The sequence below is a fragment of the Rousettus aegyptiacus genome, unplaced genomic scaffold (assembly GCF_014176215.1).
Source record: "Rousettus aegyptiacus isolate mRouAeg1 unplaced genomic scaffold, mRouAeg1.p scaffold_m13_p_4, whole genome shotgun sequence".
Taxonomy (NCBI): Eukaryota; Metazoa; Chordata; class Mammalia; order Chiroptera; family Pteropodidae; genus Rousettus; species Rousettus aegyptiacus.
The window spans coordinates 131,016,164-131,037,237 of NW_023416307.1; the positions used below are offsets into that span (position 1 = coordinate 131,016,164).

Here is a 21,074-nt window from a genome sequence, read left to right on the forward strand (position 1 = left end):
CAAGTATGTCTTTGGAGAAATGTTCTCTGATAATTATTTTAGGTAAACATTTTATTTTACAAATCGTAAGTGCACAGCTCAAGAAATTTTTCGAACATGAACCCAGCTATAAAACCAGCACTCAGATTAAGAAATAGAACATCAGCAGTACCTCAGAGTCCCTCTCGAGTCTCTGTTTACTACCCCTCAGCCTGTTCTAGAAGTAACTACTATCCTGACATCTAATGGCAGTGATTGCTTTTGCCTACCTTTGATTTTTATACAAATAGAGCATGTAGTATGTACTCTTTATTGTTAGGCTTTTTTCATTTAACATTATATTTGTGAGATTCTTTGTACTGCATATAGTATGGTCCATTCACTCTCATTGCTGTATACCGTTCTGTTGTGTGGATAGAACACAACTGATTTATCCAGTAGGCTGATAATAGACATGTAGATTGTTGCCAGTTTCAGCCCATTATGAATAATGCTGCTACGAACATTCTTATAGATGATTTATAGTGAGAATATGGGTGTGTTGCTTTTGATAAATACTTAGGAGTATAATTGTTGGGTTATAGGGTGACTCTATGTTTAGCTTTAGTAGGTATTTCCAAACAGTACACTCCTGTCAGTAATGTAGGAGAGTTCTGATTGCTCTACATCTTTCCCAGCATTTGATATCATCTGTCTTTTTCATCTTACCTTTTCTGGTAGGTGTGCAGTAGTAGCCCATTGGGGTTTTAATCTGTGTACCCTTGACGAATAAGTAGATGAGCACTTAAATATATTTGTTGGGCATTTGGCTATTCTATTTTGTGAAATACCTCTGAGTAATAAACATTTTATTTAAAGCTTTTTTTCAGTTGTATCTCCATTCTGCATATGTATCCCCAACCCCAACAGTTGCTCCTTCTCCAGCCTATTTCTGATTCACTCCTATAGTAATTGTTACAATAATAATCAGGCAATTCTTAGCTATTACAGTCATTTTTGCCATCAATCTTTTATTGTGGAAACTTAGACTCTTAAAATTGTTACATATATTATAGATTGATATTTATATTATCGATATATTTTTATTTAAAATGTTATTCTTGACTCATAATTATATATCACCATGAATATTATGTCATAGGCTTTACATCACTGTACTAGCAAACAGTGCTTCACCTGTAAGAAAATGAGGTTAGGGGTCTTAAACAAATAAGGGTTAATATTTCTCATATAACAAGAAGTTATTAGTGTTGGATCAGCTGCTCCACATCACCATAGGAGCTCAGATCTTTTGCCTTTTCTTTGTACCATCCTTAGTAAGCTTATTGTCCCCCCCCCCCTGTAGTTAGCTGTTGCCTCCTAGACACAAGATGGCTGTTGAATTGCCAAATATAACACCTATGTTCTAGACAGGAAAAATACAGAGCCCTAATATGCTTATGTTTCAAAGGTCACTTAATGGGTAACTGTGTCATTGGTTATCACTAGCTGCCAGGGAATCTGGGACATTATTTGTGCTTTGTAGCCCCTAAAGCAGAAAAAGGCAAGAGAGAGGGGTGTTGGTTTGGTGTCAAGGGAACAAACATACAGTGTCAGCTGTAGACTGTTGGAGAAAAGAAGCCACAAACAGCATAATACGAATCAATTCCTCTTTAGTGTCGAAGAGAATAACACTAGAATGGCTTGTGAAAAGATAAATAATGTTCTTTGCTGATGATAATGCACCTTATATCTGGTGCTCAGAACATGATTTAGGGAGCACTTGCCATGTTGTCCTTAGCTGTTCCTTCTGATTAGTGCTGTCATGCACATGCTTCATTAGACTCTGCCACCTTTTGTCACTTAGCACACAGATTAATCTTTAGTAAAATTGATGCTAAAACATATACATACACACACATTCAATGGAAAAGGGAAAAGAATGTCTCAGGAAAATAAACAGCTCTTACAAAAAAAAAAAGAAAATGAAGGACAGGACTTCTATTTGGTTGTAGTCGCAATTTTGTATAAGCTAGATAAATGTTGTTTACTTTTGCTTTTCTTGGTAAATGTGGGACCTTGTTTGCCTGTAGAAAAGGAACTCATTTCATTTTTTAACTACGTTATTAAGTAAATAAAATGAAAATAACAACCAGTAAAAACCTAACATCCTATTTCGAAAGCACAGTGAAATTTTTGATGTTAAAAGATGAAATGATTTCTGTTTAAAAATTTTTCCAACTTTATCAAGATATGATTGACAAGAAAAAAATTATATATATATATATTTGTTGCACAACATGATGTTTTAAAAGTCAGTGTTTCATAGATATTTGTGAATACAAATGAGAATACCAATGTACTAAAGGAACTGTTTCCCAAGCAACAAAATTTTATCCTTTATAAGTGAGGCTCCATAAATAGTAGGGGCTTCAGAGTGGTCCAGAGACCTAGGGAGGTAAAGCTTGACCTAAAAGGTCAGGATATCAAGAAGGAGATAGGAGTCTTAGTGTCCCACAGGCAGATTTCTCTGGCTGAATCTCAGAATTCAGCTTTGTGAGAGTATTACTTTTTCCCCCTTCCCCCTGTGTCAATCAGGGTCCAGTCAGTAGTACGAAACTATACGTTGTTTTAACAGATAGAATTTAATGTAAAGAATTGTTTACTAGGACTTAAAAATGTGAAAAGGCAAAGAGGAGACACTAAAGTATAAATGATAGCAAATGCAGGAAGCAGCTTTTGCTCTCAGGGCTGGACAAAGGGAAAAATTTGGCTAAAACTCAGACCTTTGAGGGTAGGATTGTTGTACCATGTCTCTGAAGCCAGTGACAAGGCTGGTTCTGTGAGTGCTGGAAAGACTGCAAAGCAGGTTCAGTAGATCCAAGGAAATAAAGTGACATTGCCAAATGACAACTGTCACTGGAGGAAGATTGCTGATGCTCATGAGGACAAGCAGCAAGTCTCTTCCTCTTCCTCCTTCAGCCTTGTAGTTACCTGTAGTGACCACTCTTGTCAGAGGCTAACAGGGATCAAGCTGTCAAAGCAGAAAGTGGTTCTCAGAGTTTCTAGCCCCAGTATCACAAAGTAATGTAGAAGAGTGAGTTTGAAACTGAGAGACATGCTTAATAATTGGCATACCTACCTATCTTCCTAAAGCTATCAGTCACAGAGCATGAGCTCTCTGCTCTTATTCCACAAGACAACTAAGCTCCTACATTTGCTATTGCCAGTATTAAATCATTTTTTTTCCTTAGAGTACCGGCAGCTCTAGGTAGGTGACAGAATATCTTCCATCCTTGCCTGAGCTCTCACTCTGTGATCTTTAATATTGAGAAGTGGTTAAGCTCCAGGCTATAACAGGCTATGGAGGTTTGAATCTTACCTAAAGTTTGAATCTTGATTCTGCCACTAACTATTTGGGCAAGAGTCTTTGCTTCTTTGTGCCTCAGTTCCTTCGATTTCTTCAGTAAAAATACCTCCCCCATAGGGCTAGGGCTGGTGTAAATATTAAATAAATTTGTGCCCATAAAATCTTTAGAACATTTGCTGATATTAGTAGGGTCTCAGCGAATGTCCATTTTTATTATTTATGTTGACCTTGAGTCATACAGGGTAGAAGGCATCAGGAGTAGAAGGAGTAGAATAATATGGGTCCTCTAAAATTTCATCTACCAAAAAATATTTATTTTTACCCTGTGCTAGGTCCTGGGGACATACAGTGAAATGATGTTCTTCTAGTCATCCAAGAGTTCCCAGTATTGTGATAGATAAAATAAATGGATTATAATATTGTATGATAAGAGCTATGATTTCATTTAAAATGGGTACATATAAAATGGTATCTCTATTCATTTTCTGTCACTGTGCAAATCTTTACCTTAAACTTTAGTGGCTTAAAGACAGGGCACATCAAGAATAGTCTGTCCCTACTCCGCAATATCTGGGGTCTTTATTAGAAAATTTGAAGGCTAAGGGCTGAAATCAATTGAAGGTTCATTTGCTTACATCTGTTATATGTTGGATGGGGGCCTAGCTGGGGTCGTTGCTCAGAACGTCTACACGTGGCCTCTTCATATGTTCTGAATGTCCTCATAACATGGTAGCTTGGTTCCCAAGGCAATTATCCCAAGAGAGAGGCAGACAGAAGCCACGTTGCCTTTTATGACTGAGTCTCAGAAATTATGCGCCTCTATCACAGTGTATTTTTCGAGGCAGTTACAAAGATCTACACAAGTCCAGATAGGGGAACAAAGATCCTCTTGATAAAGAAAAGTCAATGTCATGCTATAAGAAGAGCATGTGGGATATAGGATGTATATTGGTGCAGCCATTTTTGGAAAACGTAATCTGCCGCAGGATCTAACTGTAGTTAAACTAGGAGGTGGTCAGAAAACCATTCCTCGAGGGGATGGTGTTCCTGCTGAATTCTGAAGGCCCAGAAGGAGTTAACTAATGAATAAGAGAAGGAGCTTATTTCAGATAAAAAGTAAAATACGTCAAAGTCCCAGAGGTATAAGATGGATTCATGTCTAGAAAATTCCCTGTAGTTCATCGTGTTTAATTTTCTTTGAATAGTAAGGGTGTGAGCTTACCAAGTCTTTTTCAGATTGAAGCCATTATACCTGAGAGAAGTGGAGTCTGGTATTGTGAGACTCATCCACCCATGCTTCTACCTTCTGTTCGTCTGGACCCTCAGAACATGTTGAGATGCTCTGTCTAGTCAATTTCTTCATTGCAACAGGATTGTACATGTTTTCAGGGGGCTGGGTGTAAAAAGGTGAGGAAGAAAATGTCAGGATGTCACCAGCTCTGCCCCAGACATCTTGATCTGGCCATTTTCAGTACTCTGAAGGACATTTTTTATGCTGACACCTGAGACTACAATCCCATTTTTAAGACCTCCAAGGAGGCTCTGCAACCTTCATTGGTATATCTTATTTCATCCCTTCAACTCTTACTAGGAAAAATCCAAGGTGATTTTTATTCTCTAATCAAGATTATTTCCTAGAGCAGAAGGGAGCACACCTTCCTATTCTGTCTATACTTGGTGACATTGTAAAACAGTTGGCCACCATCAGCTTGGAAGTGCCAGTTATAAATATCTTCATGTTGCTGGTTCTTTCTCTCTTATCCTCCATAATTTATTCAGGGACTAGTTTTGATCTCTGCAATATTTTTTCCTTTCATTTCTTTTCTTCCATTCTTAGAACTTTCTCCCTGTACTATTAAGGTGGTTTAATAACTGATCTCCGAACCTACTGTCTTTCCCCACCCTCCACCACACTTAACATCACTAGGACCTTTTCACAGAGGGCAGTCATCAAATGCTTGGTTTTTCTGAGAAGGCAGTTATCAAATTGCCCTTCCACCATGTTTTCCCCAGGTTGAATTATCCCTCAGCCTCAGAGGATGGCTCCCTGTGCTTCTCTCACATGACTTAGTGTGACATCTACTACCCTGAGTTAAATAGAAACCTTAGTGGCACCATCATTAATTAGCATCCTATCTCAGAGCTCCTAAAAGAAGCTAGTTTGGAGAACAATGTATTCCCCAAAAAACTGACTTTTGGAAGTTGGCTGCTTTAAAAATTTAATAAATGGGTGAATGAATGAATGAATGAATGAATGCAGCCCTTGCTGGTTAATTGTTCATACAGAGTTTATGAAACTTCTTTCTTCTCCTTGCCTTCCCTTCACTGTCCCTTGATCCTCTCCCCCACTGCCTTCTTGTCTTGTCCCCTCAGAATTATAACTACTCATCTTTTAATGACTACGCTATGCCCTGTTTATGCCTGATTATTAGCAACTGAAGCCATTATACCACCAATTTATGCAAGGACTGCCTCTGTTGACAAAACTGGTTGCTCCTTGAGGGTAAGGTCCCAGTCTTATTTATCCCTTTGAGATTTGTAATTATAGCACAGTATGTGGCACACAGTAGATGCTCAGTAAATATTAATGACTGACTGAATGAACTAATTATTAGTAAATAGTGATATTTTGCCCCTTTTGGGTAAGAGCCGAAATGCTCCTGGATAGAGGGCATGTTGTTCATTCTGCTGAGGACATTCTTCCCATCATTACCAGGACATCTCCTACTCATTGTGGGTAGATCTTAGCTTAGCTGTCATTTCCTTGAGAAACCTTCCCTAAATTCTTCCCATAACTCTGTTCTCCTTTCCTTACCAAGTTAGGGACTTCTACATGTTTATTTATACTTTTCATGTCATAGGAAATGACATATTTTAATTTCTTATTAATTATCTATATTCATCTACAAACCACATGCCCCAGTAGAGAAAGGGCCATATGTATTTTGCTTTTATTATATTCTCAATGCCAAACAGAGTGCCTGGTATACTTCAGACTCTGAATAAAGATGAATTAAAGTATCTATGAATGATTAATAAAAGCAGGATCCGTGCCTGTGAGTCTTAGAATAGTTTTCTCTTCTTTTTCTTATCCCATCACAGGACTATATAGTTGTGCGCTATGAAAAAATAAAACCACAATAAAAATATAATACATTCAATGCATTGTACAAAAACCCAGCAACATCTTTTATTTATGTTTTTGTCTAAAAATATTTCAGTACTATAAAATATGCAGAACCGGAAGATACATGGCCCACAAGTTCTTTTTAAATCGAAAAGCTGAGCTAACTAATGGACTTCGGTTGCCTCTACTACACATCGTGAATGGGCTGTCCCAGCTGTTCAAAGCATCAGAGGTGCTGTCCTTCTACTTATTAGAGGTGATTACTGTGAGAAACATGGAGCAGTTTTATCTAAAAATGATCAAATAAATTAATAGTTCTAATACAACCAATTCTGGAATAATAGTTCCTGCTCTTCGTGCTTCAGCTGCTGTGGGCTTCAGAACACAGCACTACAAGGGAGGCCAACAGTGTGAAATTCATGGTCTCCCTGAGCACAGGGAGAATCAAGACCAACTTTCCCAACCCTTTGCTTTCTGAAAGTGATAAGACTTATCTAAGTAGTGGTTTAAGGACTGGAGCTAGTGTGAGGGGTTGGGTGGGAAGAGCTGTAAAGATGTCTGTGTTTATTTCCTGAGAAACTCTTGAAGTTCTCAAAAGGTTTTGAAACGTACCTCACAGCAACCCTGGTAAGAGGTATGTGTGTGTGCGCGTGTGTGCGTGTGTGCGTGCGCATGAACACGTTTTTGTTCATTTGGTATTTCTGATCTTGTGTCCCCATTTCCTTCTAGTTGCTGCTTAGATACTTTACGTTGAATGTGAGTCCTTTATAGTAGTGGTGTCCAATATGCCATAATTAATTCTAGAGAGACGATAGTCTCCTTTAACTTCTCATAGGAATGTTTATCCACATGCAGGGCAACAGGAGCTGCTTCTGAGATGTCGTAGTCACAGAGGAATTCCATTTCATAGGGTTTGCATTTCAGCTTTTGTCTATTTAGAGAGAAGTAAGATGTGTACTGGGGCTTATGTGTCAAAATTTTCCTGTCTTCAAATGTTAGGCCTATTGAAGTTTTCAGCAAATTATTAAATCAGTAAAACAAAACTAATAATTCCTCTATTGTATCATTTAGAACTTATTTGGACTATAATGGAAGTAAATAAAAATATTAGTTATTCAAATGAAACGGAAGTTTATTTTTATCTCATTTTAAAGAGCTTGTGGAAGCAGATTCATGGAGACATTAGGAATCAAAATATTTTGACCAGTTGTTTTTCCATCTTTCACATGGAGGAATTGCTACCTTGTGGTCCAAAATGTTGCTTGAACTCTACTCATTGGTCTATATTTTGGCCAACAAGAAGGAGAAAGTGGCAAAGAAGCACATGGCCACCTGTTTTTATGGGTGCTTTCTGAAATTATAACACTGCTACTGCCAGAGAGGTGTCATGTCTAGCTGTGGGTTTGGGGGAGGCTAGAAAAGGTAGCCTTTATTTTAGTTAGTCGTGGGCCGCATCATAAAAGAAAAGAAGAATGAATATGGGGGGACAGTTGAGAGTTTTTGCTACCTTTCCCCATCTGAATATTGTGAGAATAAAGTGATAGAAATGCATTTCATAAGCTGTGAAGTCTTATATCCTTGAAAGATTTTATTTAAAAAATATTATCAGTACTGTTCTAATAAGTAGGAATTCAGAAAAATAAAGATAAGTTAAAGGAATTAGGGAGGTTCTCTCTTAAAAGGGCAATTGTTAGGTTAAGTTTCTGGAGAGTTATTTTTGAGATCTGTTTTATGAAGGATTATTATAAGGAAAACACATACCATTCATTATTTATCCACATAGAGGATGACGTGAACTGAGAGACAGATGGTCTATTTATTTCATTTTATAGACGAGGAAATGAGGCCCAGAAACGGGATGTTATTTTTCCAAGGTCCGAGGCGGAGTCGAAATTAAAACCCAGGATCCCTGACAGAATATTCAATATCCTATCTATGGCATGTCCCTACCTCCTCCAAATGAAAATCAACTGTAAAATGAGAAGTGATTAAACTATCAAGGGAAGTTGTGATAGAGAAGTTGCTAGAATTTTCTGAGATTGGAAGAGACTGACATTTGGACAGAGAGCTGGATGTGTTGACCTCTAAGGTGACCCTCAGCTCTATGCTTTCCTTATGACGACTTGAAATTCACAGGGGCTCATGCAACATTGTCTGTTTCCTTTTGTATCCTGGCTGCCCTATGGCTACTTTATGGTTCCATTCTTTTCTCATTCTTGAAATCAGTGTAATGTTTTGCTTGTCCTTTGGTTGCTGTATTCTGAATTCAAGGATTCTTAGTGTCGCAGTTTCTGCAGCTTTCTGTCCTTGCAGCTTTTCTTACCCACTCCTCTAACAACTGTGTCCCAGGGGAGGGAAGGTGGAGGAAGTCAGCTCCTCCTGAGTGTCACTGTCCTCTTTCCATTTCTTCCCTTGCATAAGGGAAACCTATTTCTATCTCCAAAATGTGACCTTTAGCTTTTTTTTTTTTTTTTTTTTTGGAGCCCTGGCAACAAACTCTTAACACGCTCCCAGCAGCACCAGCTGCCTTTCTGACTTCTCACTTGAATTTCTAAGGAGTGTTGCTGACAAGTTGCTGAGATGTTTGTGCTTCGTGTTTTACGCTTGCTGTTTTATTTTAATGCTTGGTGGTATCTTGTTCCTGTTTTGCCCTTTTCTTCGTTGTTCTCTTCTTTGCCCTCTTTAATTTAAGATGACTTTGATTCTTTGTCCCAGCAATCTGTTTTCTGCTGTGTCAGGAGCTATAGGCCCTTCTCTTTCCCTCATCTCCTCTGGCAGGCTTAATTAATTCATATAATTTTGCTATGCTAAGTGGGAAACATACACTTTACAAAACAGCAATTATCTTATGAATCTATCCTGTCTCTATGTTATCCAATCTTAGTACATGTCACTTGTTTCTTTTTTGAATCTGGGTTTTTAAACCTAGATCCATATGGCAGAAATTCTTAGTTATTTAATATCCATATCTCTTTTTCACTACTAGAACTCTGCTTTGAGAGTGTGTGAGAGAGAGGTGATTGCTCCCACCTTATGGAAACTATATTTTCCATGCTATTACTTTTTTACCACAATAAAAGACAAAGCTTAGATTAGTGCATGCTTCTGTTGCTCTGAAATTGTTGTTTTTATTTGTCTGTTTTGCTTCCTCATTCAATACTCTAAACTCTTGATGGAAGTATCTCCCTTATTTATAAATCTCTATAATTTTAGTATAAATGGCTTACACACAGTGTGACCAATATAGTAGTAAAAATTAGAAAAGATTAATAAGTACGATGAAAAAAATTAAACTTTCCAGCCTGCCTTTCTTCTAACAGTGACCATGTGACAGTGTTCTCACCAATAGGATGCAAACAGAAGTCTAAGCTGGGGCTCCCTAGAAGTTCAGCTTCCCACAGAGGCCAGCCAGCTCTTCATCTTTGTCCTTTCTCATTTCTACTCCCTGGAATATGGACATGATGAATGAAGCTGCCACAGCCATTCCTTTGAACATGGAAGAAAGGCTCAGAGGATTGAGGAGACCTCAGCTCTAGAATTCTGGACCACTGAATAATGTCAGTGATCTCCTACCTCCAGAAGTCTTGTTAAAAGAAAAATAAAGCCTCTGATGGATTTGCATCATTATTGTGGGGGACTCTGCTATTATCACTTAAATACAATTCCTATGTGATCCATTTATAATCCAAAGAATTGAGTCTCTGTGGTGGACCCTGTGATATGCCACCCATATGAGGAAGAACTTGTCTCCTGGTCGCTGGCAAGGCTGTTAGCAGGTAGTCATTAGCTGTCATTTTTGGCATTTTTTTGTTTTCAGAGAGCCCCTTCACCCAAGGCCGTGCCCCTTTCTGCAGTGGCCCACATTTGATAAATGATTAGTTGGGCATATAAAGGCTTGCTATATTGATCCAACTTGGGACAATCCAAAAGGCTATTAAGAGCTCCTGTGGGAGTGTCACTGGCTATCATTGAGCTCATGTAAGCTTGATTTCTCCATCCCTTGACCTCTGATTTCCTCCTCGCCCTTTCACAGGTACTGGTCTCAAAGGCACTCCTAAATACATACCTCTCCACCAGGTTCTGTCTCTGGATTTGCTGCTCAGAGGACTCAACTTGTGATACCTGCTAATTTGCTCTTTAGTCCACAGGTGCATACCAACATCCTACCCAGTACCAGACTCTATGCTATGTCTTGATTGGTGGTGGTAGTGGCAGAAGCAGGGTAGAAGGGTCTACAAAGATGAATAAGACACAGGTTTTATTCAGAAGTAGCTATAGTATAGTGAAGGAGTAAGATACATAAATAAATACTTTTTGTTTTGGGTGATGAGTCCAATTACAGAGGTAATATTATGGGGATATATGGGACAGATTTAAAAAACTTCCTGAGAGAACCAGAGAAAGCCTCAAGAGAATGTGAGGTTTGGGGGCAGTCCTGAAGGATGTGAACGTGTTCATCATATAAGTAGGAGGTGAAGGGCATTTAAAAAGGAAGGGTATGCATTAAAAAATTCAGGAGACTGAAAGGGTATGGCACGATTGAAAAAGACAAATAATTTTCTGGTAGGAGGGGAGAGAAGTGAATTGAAGCCAGATAGTAGAAAACATAAGTCTTTGGGAAACCATTGTTACTTGTTTGTATCAGAGTGAAAATTATATGAAAATCTGAGAGTTGATGAAAGACCAACTAATGGTCATGTAAAAGGTATATTAGTTAGGGAGAGACCAAAACTTGGTAGAGTATTCAGGCAGTAGATGTTGGGAGACTGAATTAGGGCAGGACTAGGGGTACAGAGAAGATATAATTAATTTAGAAAAATTTGTAAGAATTAATAGGGCTTGGAGTCTAGATTGATGTGGGTTGTCAGAAAGGAAGGAGTCAAAAATGATTAGGAATTTTGCCTGATGAGATGTAGTCATGGTACTCTTAAGTGCCAGGATAAGGATTATGAGAGAGGTGAGGTATCAAGGACATTGAGAAGAAAAGTTACGATGGATTTTTAGCACACAGAACCATCCCTGGGCTGCACATACAGGTTTTTAATACACTAATGTATTTGAGTGGCTTGAAGCTATACACTAGAGTGATATTATTCAAAGAGAGAATGTAGAATATAAGAAAAAATGGTGAAGAACAGAGCCCTTGGGAAACAGCTGTTGCATCTAGTAGGGCTTGAATAAATAACGTTGAATTCTGAGCAGAGTGGTGATGACTAAGTATTTGTGTCTTCACTTCCTTTCATTAACAAGTAGCATAACCCCCTCTTTCACTATTATAGAATATTCTAGACTAGTGTGAAGCCTTTATCCCTTTATATACTCACTGGCTAAAGGTTGTTCATTTTCTATGCCCTCGAACTGTCTTTATCATGGTGAAAGGAAAGTAGCATTCTTCCTAGTTCTCGCATCTTATTTTCCTTTTAACAAGATGGGATATCCTACACTCAGAGGTATAAGAAGGTGATTGGCTTTCACAGAAAGCAGGGAGCATCTTGCACCTTCAAATCCTGAATCCTTGAGTGAGGAGAGTTTTCTGAAGTAGAATCAAACTCAGTTCTGAGCACGTATTTTATAAATTCTTTGACAGCAAGAACTTATTTGTCTTTGGAAGGCTTGATAAGGAGGAAACACTTAGTAAGATTGTGTTGAACTTCATCAAATGGAACAGAATCAAGGCTGTAAGAATCTCTTCAATAAGTGATGTTTTATCATCACTGTCTAAATCTAAGTACAGACTTTTTTTTCCAAAATGAACAATATGTATCTAGTTTCAGAAAGACTAAAATGAAGGTAAATGTACTCAACAATGAAACCCAAGCTCACTTTTATATAAGGTGGTATCTTAGTCTGTTTGTGCTACTGTGCTGTAGAAAAATATCTAATAGACTGGGTGGCGTATAAACAACAAAAATTTATTCCTCACAGTCCTGGAGGCAGAGAAAGTCCAACGCAACATTAAGACACCAGAAAATTTGGTGTCTGAGAAGAACCCACTTTTTGGTTCATAGACAGCCTGTCTTTTCACTGTGTCCTCACATGGCAGAAGGGGTAGGGTTGCTCGTCGGGCTCTAATAAGGGCACTAATCCCATTCATGAGGGCTCCACCCTCATGACCTAATCACCTTCAAAAGGTCTATTCTCCAAATGCCATCGCATTTGGGATTAGTTTGCAATAGAAGAATTTTGGAGAGACACAAACATTCGGTCCATAGCAGGTGGATATAAATGCTCAAAGTTAGTGATGACAGAGGCAGCAGGATATACTAGACTTGGAATTTGTATATTAAAACTAACAACTTAGGAGAATAGCATTTACATTGTCAGACAGGGTTCTTTCACCTCAGGTATTAATGACAAATTTGTGAAACAGGTGTTATTCATCAGACAGACTCAACTGTCTGTATCTTTTGTGTGCTAAGCACTGTGGTTTACTTTTGTTGTTGTTTTGCATCGCTTGACACACAGAAGGTACCGGTTATCTTATTTTATCCTTCCAGCATCTTCTGTGACATAAATAAGACAAACCCTGTTTACAGGTGAAGAAATCAAGACTTTTTGGTTTCACAGACTTAGTTACACAACCTCAATCTTGGATTCAAACTTAGGTCTAACTGACTCGAAGTCTTACATTCTTTAAAACATGTCCACACTCTTTCCATTAAATCCTTCATTAAAAAATGTACACAGAGCCTCAGTAAAGGAAAGTAAATATAATTTTCAGATGTCCTAATTCTCTCAGTGTATTATCCATTCCAAGGACAGGAAATACTGGGGAATATGCAGACTATGTCCCAACTATTTCCTGTTCCAGATCCTGTGATTCCTTTTAGTGTTTTATAGCAATAATTTAAATGAGCTCGATTAATTTTTGACTACTTTTTATCTCAACCTTCCTCTCCTTGGATTCTATACAACCAGCAATTCTCAGTTAATATCTGCATTGTTTCCAAAATGTTATCATTATAACATGTTATCATTATAATTGTTATCATTATAATTTAGTAACACTTTTATAAGTCTATGGCTTTAGAAACTAACTCTGGTGGACTGGATCTTTATTGTGATCATCTGTATCTCCCAGACATAACTTCTGAGACAATTGTTATTATGCTTTGTTGCGTGATGAGCCAACATAATTGTATAGATGCAGAAGGTCTAACTGATGACAAACAGCTAAAAGATCCAAGTGCCTTAGCTTGTCTAAATATTGCCTTTGGGGTTGTTATTATTCCACGTACATGAGAAATAGATGGAACCCAGGAAAAGATGATTGGTTTGAGATAAAAGAAAAGAATGGGGAAACAATTGCTGAACAAGAAAGCATGGAATGATGGTGTGTCATTTTGCAGATGGTTTGTGTTGATATTTTTTATTTTAATTATGTTCTGGCATAGGTTCTATTGGATCAGAATTATTACAGCTTCTTTAACCAGAGACCATGCTTCTCTGTGCATCTTTTTCCATTAGCATCTGACACAAGTTTTGCCTTTCAATAAAAGGTTTTTGAGAAACAAAAGAAGTTCGAGCATCAGCAGAATCACAGACTGAATTCAGGGACCCCTGTAATCTGAACTAGACGGAGTTCAGTGGTTGGTGATACCAGCTGCTGTTGGAATCACCTAGACAATGTTGGTTCTTAATCTTGGCTGCACATTTACGTCGCTTTTAAAAAATATTGATGCCTTCATTTCACCCTTGCAAATTGTAGATTCATCTTTTATTGGCCTAGAATATGGCCTGGGTAATTGACTATTTAACCACTGCCTCCCCAAGAATTTCTCATGTGCAGCTTGAGAACCAGTCAGATAAAGGTTGAGAACCACTGAGATAGAAGCTGAATTTGGGGGAAAATAGCGTGGAAGGTCAAAAGCAAAGATTGGCTCACATTGCAAAAGCAGCCATAAGGAGGTCAAGTGCAGGGGTTTTCCAATGATGAGTATTGGGTAGAGCAGAGCATCCATCCTAAGGACTGGTGAAGTGCCAGCAGGTGAGGGCTGGGCAAAATAAGGACCCAAGTTATCATCTAAACTACACACTTTTTAAAATGAAAAGGAGTGCTATTAACAATTGCATTGAAACAATAGGCATGGGCCAAGATTATCTTGGAAATCTTGAGATGTATGGTCACCTGAGTACATCTTGTTTGTGAGTTGTAATGCTAAGATCATTTGGCTTGTGCAAACCTGTCCTTTATAAGTGTGCACAGTCGAAAGTGGTTAAATGTTTTTGATCTCTAATAACATCATTGCCACAGATCTACCTCTTTCTCTGGACAGTGGTTCTCAACCTTAACTGTACATTAGAATCAATTAGAACTTCTATAAACAAATCCTAATACCTGGTTATCCTCTTTAAGATATTCAGATTTTGGTGGGTAGAGTTCAGACATTGCTATTCTTCTTTTAAAGCTTTCTAAGTGATTCTAATTTACTGCCATTCTAATTTACTCCTGGAGCTCAAAGTGTTTACATCTCTTTGTGGAGGATTGACTGATGACAGTGACAATATTGGAAAGATCGGTTGCAGTATTTTGTGTAATGAGTCTTGTCACTTTGTAGCTACAATTCCTAAATGTGTTTTGTCCCATTTGCTGTTGAAATTATGTGACTATTATGTGATTTGGGGATTTACAGTCTTTAAGTTGCCGTGGCTTTGTGAACATTTTGGCAGTGATTATTTCCAAATGTTTCATGGATATGATAGTATTCGAAGGAGAAAACATCTAAAACCCCTTTTATAAAATGTTTAGAATGCCATATTGCTCTGAGATGCCCACTAGTAAAAGATCTCCATAGATGACAAGTAAAGGGAAGAAAAGCATCTTTCTTTGTGTCTTTGTTAATGTTAAACACTGCCGCTTTGTAAACATAACCAACTTTTTTATCCAAAGTTCTGTGTAGACAATCAGTGCTTTTCTGCTCTCTTATCTCTTATCCTGGGGCTGTTTGTTGTTTGAGCAGTAGCTCACTACAGTTATCAAGGAGGGAACATCATAAAGGAGAGAGGAAACTCAACTGCCATTTTTTTTTTAATTTTATGAAGGATTTTTATTTAATTTTAATTTTATTTTATTGATTTCAAGTATACAGTACATTGGTTAGACATTTATATAGTTTATAAAATGATCCTCCTAATTACTCCTTTTCTCCTCTGGCTCTCCACTTACCTAATACATTAAGGCTAACTGCATTCCCTATGCCATGCTCCCCATCCCTGTGATCATCTATTAAATACTAATTTGTACTTCTTTAACCCTTCAAATGCTATTTTCACTAATGGATCTGGTAATAATAGCGTTGAAGGAGAGAAGAGTATGAAGCTAGGATTGAAACAATGCTTTTTATATTACCTGTGTGATGCAATTTGTTCATTTTTTTCCACTTCTTGTATTCTCTGAGAACAAATCATGGTCAAACCTTTAATTCTCTTGGCTTCAAAAGTTTAAGAGAAGTTTGAAGATACAATTGTGTGAATTAACTCATAAAACGTGAACAATTTATATTTTAAAAATTAATAAAAATCCTTAAAGAAATGTGTATAGCTGTGCTAAAAAGTTGAGTCATCAAGAAAAGAGACTAATTTGCATAATTTGGAGAACTTACCCCCCTCCAAACACCTGTGTGGTAGCATTTATATGAGGTTCATCTGGTATGAGTTTTTTTTGCTCCTCATTTTTTAACCACCTAGCACCTGCTTCAAATTGGCTGCGTTGTTAGGAGAAATGAGGGTTGTATTAGATTTCTCAGTGGATTCTAAACATAATTAGTCCAGAAGTATAACTGATCGAGCAGCAGGAAGGTTGGAAGATGGAGGGGCACTGAAGGCTGGAAGAGGATTTCCTCCTGATACGCCACAGAGGTTTTCTTTTACTGACCCTCCCTCCAGAAAGTAAGGACCAGAAAGAACATTGTGTCCTGAAGCCAACCAATACCGGTTCTATACAACTGTAGAAGTTCTTATCTAAGGCCTTAGGGACTTTTTAGTCACCTAACTTTTTTCTGTAGGGTGAAGAGAATAAGGTCCAGGGAGACAGAAATGTTCCCAAAGTCAAGTTAAAGCAGTCTCTAGTTCCCAGTTCATTGCTCTTTTAATGCATCTTGCTGTCCAGCCAGAAATTTACCAACTCTAGGGCTCCACTCACTTGTTCTGGGAACTTAGCAAACAAGGAAGCATTTCTTGTCAGACAGAGAGTGATTGAATTGCTGCTGGAAGACCCACACTTCGCTTTTACCCTATTTATGTTGCAGAGTTCTACAAACGATTTTTGAGGTGGAAAGAGAAACCACAATTACTTTGGTACTAAAAACATATAATACCCATGGGCCTAAAAGGTAAGTTCCCTTGAAAGCAGTTTTGAAACCCTAGAATCTGGCACTGGGATTGGAACAAAGTATCTTTCAATAGGTTCTTATTTAAAGAGTATGAGAAGAAACATGAATGAGAGAATGTGACTTATGATCTTATGACTCATGCATAATCCTTGAAGGCAAAGATTTGACATCTATTTGCAGGTGGAATATGTACATTCTAAATCAGTGGAAGCTACCATGTCTTGTAAACAGAAATAATTGGCAAAAACCATACCCTCTTATTCCATTGAGTGAATGAAATCATGTTTCATCACAAGGAATAATGTGGTCTCTGGAATGTAACTGGATTCAAATCCTAATTTTGCTATTTACTTATGTGAAATTGAGTATGCTTTTGGTGCTTAATTTTGCTCATTTGTAAATAGGGATGATAACCTCTACCTCATAGGTAGATGAAATAAGGCATATGAAGCTTTAGAACAGTATCTGGCACATGTAAGCATTCAATAAATATTAGTAATTGTTGTTATTAGTCAAGAAAGATAATGACCGGAGAATCCTGTTGTGGGCATTGTTCCAAGATTCTGTCATTTTTCAGTAGGTTTGCCTTTCTATCTCCCATGCTTCTCATTCACATGTGTGTTCTTTTCCTCTTCCAATAACCTAGTGCAGAAATTGCATGTGAACATCCCATCTAGCTGTTGTCTGAATTCATCATACTCTGTAAAACCACAGAATTATTAGAGCTGAAGAAATCTATAGAATGTATAGAATGTATATAGTGCCTTTGATTTCCTGGATCATTCATTCATAATGGTATTTTAGAATACTTTGTTTTCTTATAAAATACCTTAACTTGGATAGAATTGGTACAGGATTGTTATGAAAGAGATAATTAAATAGAAACCATGTAAAGAGAGATGTTTATGTCTTCTGAGGTTCTTCACATAGAGATGTTTGCCAAATTGAATAGACTTTATAGATAAAACCAGATGATTGGGGTGTGGTTCCATAGTATAGTGGTTAGCACATCTGCTTTATATGCAGAAGGTCCTGGGTTCGTGCCCCAGTGGAGCCATGGTGCATGGTCTATGGCCAAGCCACCCTGAACAAGCCTCATGTCTGATCTCGGAAGCTAAGGAAGGTTGGACCTGGTTAGTACTTGGATGAGAGACCACCTAGGAAGACTAGGTGCTGTAGTAATAAATTATTAAAACAAACAAACAAACAAAAAACACATTGATTTGTTATTTTCCTCTTATCTGTATTAGATTATGTTGTCAAAAGTCCCTGGCTTGTCTTGGGGGAAAGCACAATATCTTGGAAAATAGAAGGAATGGACCAAGTATTTTGGCTTGAATCTCAAATATATTTTTGGTTTCAGTGTCTTTTCAACCAGAGGAGGACTCAGAGAAAGGCAGATATAAGACCAGTGCAGGAAGAAAACTACAATAAATTTTATTTTGTATGAACTCAATATCTGTTTATTAGAAAAGATCAGGCTTGGCTGCAGGGATAATGATGACAGATATTTCCCGATATATGATGATAGATTTAACTAAGCAGAGTCTGGAAGTGGAAGGCTTTGTAAACAGAGGCCCAAACAAATTCTTCAAAATTAAATGATTGCAGTATCCTACACACACACACCCTCACAAGGCACAATTGGGAGGACAAATGACTACTCAAATCAAAAGAGAAACTCAGGAACTCGTGCTTTACTTAATTGTGTAACTAATGAATGTGAGATAGACAATGAAACTGATGATTTTGAAACCAATCTAGATTTTGAAAAAGAAGGTAGAGCTGTGGGAGGGAAAAGATCCTTTTCAAATACCCAAGGCAACTTCCCTGAAACAAAGGCAGAGTCAACTTTAAAATTAGAATGCTGTGAAAGATGGTGCAATTATTGGCAAATCAAGAGCCAAAAATATCTGCTTGTTCCTAGAAACTGCAGTTGTAGGCATGTGTCCCCTTTATGTCAGCTAATTGGATCCAACATCATTGGCACAGATTCAGTACTGTCGTGGTGATAAGGGACTAATTCCGGGACCAAGTCTTTTTATTTTTGTATAGGCCAATCTTTGTCCAACTAAAAAATCATGAGACCTTGTCCAATAATAGAAGAGGGTGTATCTTGGGGTCAAGTGGGGGAAAATCCAACTGCCGTGAAATGGATAAGTTGAGATCAGGTCCACTGAGACTCTCTTGACTATTAAAACTAAAACCCGAAAGAAGCTCATAAGAAATGCACTGACATGAAGCAAAAGCTAATTTCTTTTGAACCCAGTTTCTCTTGAATCTTGTTGGGTTTCTGATCAAAAAGAATGACAGGAATACCATTCCCTGGAGAAAGGCTTGGCAGACAAGCATTTAGGTGTGTTTGTTATGCTTTGGCCACACAAAATTTAAATTCTTCAAATAAATCTGTTCCAGATTTCTAGTGATCCTTGAAAGAAGAAGGAGAAAAATAAGGAGAGAGAGAGAGGGAAAGAGGGAAGAAGGAAAAAAGGGAAGGAGAGAAAAGAATAAAAGAAAATCTTACATAGTCTGTGCTTAATGATGTTGAATATTTCTTATTTTAGTAATGGAATGAAAAATGCTGAAGTTTCGCCTTTGGTTGGAGTGCAAATGGAATACACAAACATCTTTTCTCACTGAGATTTTTAAGAGCCATTTTCTATCTTTTTAAAAAATTAAAGTAAAATTTCACAGATCTATTCAGTTTGATGCAAATTATTTTAACAATTATCTACCTTTATGTAACAACCACTCAAAACAATATGTAGAATAGTTTCGTCACCCCAGAAAGGGGTGAGAGTGGAAATATTTGCCTTATTCCTGATTTCAGGTAAAAGTGTTCAGTGTTTCGCCATTAAGTAAGATGTTAGTGCTGGGTTTGTCATAAATGCCCCTGATCACACTCAGAAAACTCCTTTCTGTTTCTAGTAGTCTGAGAAATTTTAACATGAATAGATTTTTAAATTTTGTCAGATGTTTTTCATGTATTTCTTGTGATGATGTTTTTCTTCTTTATTCTGCTAATGTAGTAAATTATATTGATTTATTTTCGAATGTTAAACCAACCTTGTATCCCTGAGGTATACCTCACTTGGTCGTGATATATTATCCTTCTTACAAATTGCTGGACTTTATTTATTGCTTATATATTGCTAAAATTGCAGTGGACACATAGCCATAACACTTTCCTACTGGATTGCACTATTGACGGGGGAATTATTTCTAAACTCTAAAAGAGCTCATCACTGTATCATACTCACGTTGGCCAATAAATGCATAGAAAATATTTTAAAAATAAAAGAATTAATAAAAAAACCAATAACTGTATATATCTCGATCCTCCCATGTCTTTTTCCAGAGAAGGCTTTGCTTAATCGTAATAATAATAATAAGCTCAAGCTTAAAACATTCACCTTTGTGTAGGTCGGAGTGCCTTATACAGACGTGTGCCATTACAGTTGTACCTGGTGGGCACAGGCATCACTATGGTGGCTCCATTCTCATCCCTAAATGGAGACTCATCCATGAGACTATACGGTGATCAGAAAAGTGTTCTGGCTGGGATCCTAGTCTGGACTCTTCTACAGTGGAGATCTTTAGCAACAGACTTTTCCTGCCTGTTTCTCTGTTTCCTCATGTCCAAAGTAAGGATTGGTCTCTACGACCTCTTCTGTGTAAAATTCTATATGTCTGGAGGTGGCAACTGAATTGCAGGAAGGCAAGGAATAAAAACCAGGTTTCCTCAGGCCAAACTGGCCGTCTACTCCACTGGCTTGCTCTGCCTTCCCCTTTCTAATAATTATTGTTTCATGCCGTTCGAAGGCTTTTATTAAAAGTGTTCAGCACAAAGAATGCCTAGCCTCCCTCTGTTTTATCATCAATTCCCATGAAATGATTCTATAAAGTGTTTACATCCAGTCTCCATTAATGTGAGGATGGAAGACAAACCCTTAATTTTTTTCAGCTTTATTATGGTATAATTGAGAAATAAAACTGTAAGAAATTTAAAGTATACTCAAACACTTATGTACTGACATGTTACTCCCTCAGTACCTTGGAGCCTTTCCTTATGTATCATGCATTTAGTGAGTAATGGTCTTATCTGTGTGTTATGATTTTCTGGTCCTAAATTTTTTCAGCTTGTTATATTTCTTCTGCCTGTTATACAGCTGGTGCTAGGCTCATAGAATATTCTGCAAGTTAGCCTTTGTAGTTTCTTATTGAGTTTTTTGTTAAGGGAGGATTAAAACTATTAATTTTTAACTGAATGAGTAATATATAAATATAG

The 21,074-nt window shown here is 37.5% G+C and overlaps 1 protein-coding gene and 1 non-coding gene across 5 annotated transcripts in view; both read left to right on the forward strand.

Moving 5' to 3' along the window:
• CPNE4 (copine 4) overlaps positions 1-21,074 on the forward strand; it is a 409,148-nt gene that overhangs the window by 125,727 nt on the left and 262,347 nt on the right. The gene's annotated exons all lie outside the window — the stretch shown is intronic.
• TRNAI-UAU lies at positions 17,771-17,843 on the forward strand. Its single transcript has one exon. It is a non-coding gene; the product is annotated as a tRNA-Ile (tRNA).